This window comes from Palaemon carinicauda, chromosome 10, assembly GCF_036898095.1.
Source record: "Palaemon carinicauda isolate YSFRI2023 chromosome 10, ASM3689809v2, whole genome shotgun sequence".
Taxonomy (NCBI): Eukaryota; Metazoa; Arthropoda; class Malacostraca; order Decapoda; family Palaemonidae; genus Palaemon; species Palaemon carinicauda.
Genome location: NC_090734.1, coordinates 150745812 through 150751915, shown reverse-complemented (window position 1 = coordinate 150751915; position 6104 = coordinate 150745812).

Below are 6104 nucleotides of genomic sequence, written 5' to 3'. Positions count from 1 at the left end.
GGATCGACATCATTTGTCTTATGTCTGTCTGTCTGTCTCTATCAATCAAACTACGAGATATCGGTGACTGTTCGAATTGAAAGGATTGACATCATTTGTCTTATGTCTGTCTATCTGTCTCTATCAATCAAACTACGAGACATCGGTGACTGTTCGAATTGAAAGGATTGACATCATTTGTCTTATGTCTGTCTGTCTGTCTCTATCAATCAAACTACGAGACATCGGTGACTGTTCGAATTTAAAGGATTGACATCATTTGTCTTATGTCTGTCTGTCTGTCTCTATCAATCAAACCACGAGACATCGGTGACTGTACGAATTTAAAGGATTGACATCTTTTGTCTTATGTCTGTCTGTCTCTATCAATCAAACCACGAGACATCGGTGACTGTACGAATTTAAAGGATTGACATCTTTTGTCTTATGTCTGTCTGTCTCTATCAATCAAATCACGAGACATCGGTGATTGTACGAATTTAAAGGATTGACATCTTTTGTCTTATGTCTGTCTATCTCTATCAATCAAACCACGAGACATCGTGACTGTTCGAATTTAAAAGATTGACATCTTTTGTCCTCTATCTGTCTTCTGTCTCTATCAATCAAACTACGAAACATCAGTGATTGCTCGAACTGAAAGGCTTGACATCTTTGTCTTATGTCTGTCTGTCTCTATCAATCAAACCACGAGACATCGGTGACTGTTCGAATTGAAAGGCTTGACATCTTTTGTCTTATGTCTGTCTGTCTCTATCAATCAAACCACGAGACATCGGTGACTTTTCGAATTGAAAGGATTGACATCTTTTGTCTTATGTCTGTCTGTCTCTATCAATCAAACCATGAGACATCGGTGACTGTTCAAATTTAAAGGATTGACATCTTTTGTCGTGTGTCTGCCTGTCTGTCTCTATCAATCAAACTATGAGACATCGGTGATTGCTCGAATTGAAAGGCTTGACATCTTTTGTTTTATGTCTGTCTGTCTCTATCAATCAAACCACGAGACATTGGTGACTGTTCGAATTGAAAGGATTGACATCTTTTGTCTTATGTCTGTCTGCCTGTCTCTATCAATCAAAACACGAGACATCGGTGACTGTTCAATTTTAAAGGATTGACATCTTTTGTCTTATGTCTGTCTGCCTGTCTCTATCAATCAAAACACGAGACATCGTGACTGTTCAATTTTAAAGGCTTGACATCTTTTCTTATGTTTGTCTGTCTGTCTCTATCAATCAAACCACGAGACATCGGTGACTGTTCGAATTTAAAGGATTGACATCTTTAGTTGTCTGTCTGTCTGTCTGTCTCGATCAATCAAACCACGAGACATCGGTGACTTCGAATTTAAAGGCTTGACATCTTTTGTCTTGTGTCTGTCTGCCTGTCTCTATCAATCAAATCACGAGACATCGGTGACACTTCAAATTTAAAGGATTGACATCTTTTGTCTTATGTCTGTCTATCTCTATCAATCAAACCACAAGACATCGGTGACTGTTCGAATTAAAAGGATTGACATCTTTTGTCTTCTGTCTGTCTGCCTGTCTGTCTGTCTCTATCAATCAAACCAGACACATCTGAGACGGTTCTAATATGAAGGATTAACATCTTTTGTCTTTGTCTTTCTCTATCAATCAAACCACGAGACATCGGTGACTGTTCGAATTTAAAGGATTGACATCTTTTGTCTTATGTCTGTCTATCTCTATCAATCAAACCACAAGACATCGGTGACTGTTCGAATTTAAAGAATTGACATCTTTTGTCTTATGTCTGTCTGTCTGTCTCTCTCTATCAATCAAACCACGAGACATTGGTGACTGTTCGAAATTAAGGGAATGACATCTTTTGTCTTATGTCTGTCTGTCTTTATCAATCAAACCAAGAGACATCGGTGTCTGTTCGAATTGAAATGAATGACATCTTTTGTCTTCTGGCCCTCTGTCTATCAATCAAACCACGAGGCATCGGTGACTGTTCGAATTTAAAGGCTTTACATCTTTTGTCTTATGTCTGTGTGTCTGTCTCTATCAATTAAACCACGAGACATCGGTGACTCTTCGAATTTAAAGGATTGACATCTTTTGACTTCTGTGTGTCTGTGTGTCTTTAACAATCAAACCACGAGACATCGGTGGCTGTTCGAATTTAAAGGATTGACATCTTTTGTCTTATGTCTGTCTATCTCTATCAATCAAACCACGAGACATCGGTGTTCGAATTTAAAGGATTGACATCTTTTGTCTTGTGTCTCTCTGTCTCTATCAATCAAACCACGAGACATCAGTGTTCGAATTTAAAGGATTGACATCTTTTGTCTCATGTCTGTCTGTCTCTATCAATAAAACCACGAGACATCGGTGTTCGAATTTAAGGGATTGACATCTTTTGTCTTATGTCTGTCTGTCTCTATCAATCAAACCACGAGACATCGGTGGCTGTTCGAATTTAAAGGATTGACATCTTTTGTCTTATGTCTGTCTATCTCTATCAATCAAACCACGAGATATCGGTGTTCGAATTTAAAGGATTGACATCTTATGTCTTGTGTCTCTCTGTCTCTATCAATCAAACCACGAGACATCGGTGTTCGAATTTAAATGATTGACATCTTTTGTCTTATGTCTGTCTGTCTCTATCAATCAAACCACGAGATATCGGTGACTGTACGAATTTAAGGGATTGACATCTTTTGTCTTCTGTGTCTCTGTCTCTACAAATCAAACCACGAGACATCGGTGACTGCTCGAATTTAAAGGATTGACATCTTTTGTGTTATGTCTGTCTGTCTCTATCAATCAAACCACGAGACATCGGTGATTGTACGAGTTTAAAGGATTGACATCTTTTGTCTCGTGTGTCTGTCTCCATCAATCAAACCATGAGATATCGGTTACTGTTCGAATTTAAAAGATTGACATATTTTTTCTTGGCTGTCTGTCTGTGTCTATTAATCAAACCACGAGACATTGGTGACTGTTCGAATTGAAAGGATTGACATCTTTTGTCTTATGTCTGTCTGTCTGTGTCTATTAATCAAACCACGAGACATCGGTGACTGCTTGAATTTAAAGGATTGACATCTTCTGTCTTATATCCGTCTGTCTGTCTCTATCAAATAAACCACGAGACATCGGTGATTGCTCGAATTTAAAGGATTGACATCTTCTGTCTTATGTCTGTCTGTCGGTCTCTATCAATCAAACCAAGAGACATCAGTGACTTTTCGAATTTAAAGGATGAACATCTTTTGTCTCATGTCTGTCTAGCTCTATCAATCAAACCACGAGACATCGGTGATTGTACGAATTTAAAGGATTGACATCTTTTGTCTCATGTCTGTCTGTCTCTATCAATAAAACCATGAGACATCGGTGTTCGAATTTAAAGGATTGACATCTTTTGTCCTGTGTATCTCTGTCTCTATCAATCAAACTACGAGACATCGGTGACTGTTCGAATTTAAAGGATTGACATCTTTTGTCTTATGTCTGTATGTCTGTCTGTCTGTCTCTATCAGTCAAACCACGAGACATCGGTGACTGCTCGAATTTAAAGTATTGACATCTTTTGTGGTATGTCTGTCTGTCTCTATCAATCAAACCACGAGACATCGGTGTTCGAATTTAAAGGATTAACATCTTTTGTCTCATGTCTGTCTGTCTCTATCAATAAAACCACGAGACATCGGTGTTCGAATTTAAAGGATTGACATCTTTTGTCCTGTGTCTCTCTGTCTCTATCAATCAAACTACGAGACATCGGTGACTGTTCGAATTTAAAGGATTGACATCTTTTGTCTTATGTCTGTATGTCTGTCTGTCTGTCTCTATCAGTCAAACCACGAGACATCGGTGACTGCTTGAATTTGAAGTATTGACATCTTTTGTGGTATGTCTGTCTGTCTCTATCAATCAAACCACGAGACATCAGTGTTCGAATTTAAAGGATTAACATCTTTTGTCTCATGTCTGTCTGTCTCTATCAATAAAACCACGAGACATCGGTGTTCGAATTTAAAGGATTGACATCTTTTGTCCTGTGTCTCACTGTCTCTATCAATCAAACTACGAGACATCGGTGACAGTTCGAATTTAAAGGATTGACATCTTTTGTCTTATGTCTGTATGTCTGTCTGTCTGTCTCTATCAGTCAAACCACGAGACATCGGTGACTGCTCGAATTTAAAGTATTGACATCTTTTGTGGTATGTCTGTCTGTCTCTATCAATCAAACCACGAGACATCGGTGTTCGAATTTAAAGGATTGACATCTTTTTTCTTATGTCTGTCTGTCTCTATCAATCAAACCACGAGACATCGGTGACTTTTCAAATTTAAAGGATTGACATCTTTTGTCTTGTGTCTCTCTGTCTCTATCAATCAAACCACGAGACATTGCTGTTCGAATTTAAAGGATTGACATCTTTTGTTTTATGTCTGTCTGGCTGTCTCTATCAATAAAAATCACGGGACATCGGTGACTGTTCGAATTGGAAAGATCGACATCTTTGTCGTCTGTCTGTCTCTGTGTCCATATCAATCAAATCTAGAGACATCTGTGATGGTTTGAATTTAAAGGATTGACTTCTTTTGTCTTATTTCTGTCTGTCGGTCTCTATCATTCAAACCACGACACATCGGTGACCTCGAATTTGAAGGATTGACATCTTTTGTCTTCTGTCAGTCTGTCTGTCTCTATCAATCAAATCACGTGACATTGGTGACTGTTCGAATTGAAAAGATTGACATCTTTTGTCTTCTGTCAGTCTGTCTGTCTCTATCAATCAAATCACGTGACATCGGTGACTGTTCGAATTGAAAAGATTGACATCTTTTGTCTTTATCTGTCTGCCTCTATCAATCAAACCAGACACATCTTTGACGGTTCTATTTTAATGGATTGACATCTTTTGACTTATGTCTGTCTGTCTCTATCAATCAAACCAGACACATCTTTGACGGTTCTATTTTAATGGATTGACATCTTTTGACTTATGTCTGTCTGTCTCTATCAATCAAACCACGAGACATCGGTGACTGTTCGAATTTAAAGGAATGACATCATCTCTTTTGCCTGTGTCTATCGGTCACACCAAGACATATGATATTCTAATTGAAAGGATTGACATCTTTTGTCTTCTGTCAGTCTGTCTGTCTCTATCAATCAAATCACGTGACATCGGTGACTGTTCGAATTTAAAGGAATGACATCATCTCTTTTGTCTGTGTCTATCGGTCACACCAAGACATATGATATTCTAATTTAAAGGATTGACATGTTTTGTCTTTAACTGTTGTGACCCTTAAAAGGGGGTTGCCATCAGTGCATTTCATGCGGCGCACTGTAAGCCTTACTGAACTTTATTGCCTTCTATGATACTTTATAGTGCATCAGCCAATGGATATTGAATAGCCTCCAGGGTCCCAACGCCAGGTTGGGTCCAATTCGTAAATCCAAATCCATTTTGTTGATATCGGTATGCACTTTTTGCTAAAATACATAATTAATTGGGTATTTTGATTATTTCAACATGCACGTGCGTGGCATATCTTCTCATACTCCAGGTATTTTAAGTGGGCCAAGTTTTATTTAGCTTTGATATGTCACAATATTCCGTTTTCTCTTACATATGCGTTTTTATTTTTTCATTTTTTAGCTTTGTCAAAATTATTTTTTTCATTATCGCTGAGCAATTTCATGTTTTTTTTTTTTTTTCAAAATTTTATTTGGTTTTATATTATAACTACGGGTTTTCTCAAGGTTTTGATCGATGAATATTTTTTTCACACAGCGATACAAGATCTCGTATGTGTAACGGTAAAAATTTTGCTCATTACGACACCATCTTGCACAAATAACGATCAAATCCTATCAGTCGTGTTCAATCGTAAACTGTTGTGGAATTTGTGTCATGCGCTTATTGTCTGCGTATACGTGTGAGGTCGCTGTTTGTCAATATGCAACTGACCCTTTCCATTCTCAGTAAACAACTTTAGGACTAAGTTCAAGGCTCTGATCGAGTGATTGTGGAATAAATGGGCGCTTCCTAAATATTTAGCATCGTCTTTGTTATTCATCCAGTTATGTACCTA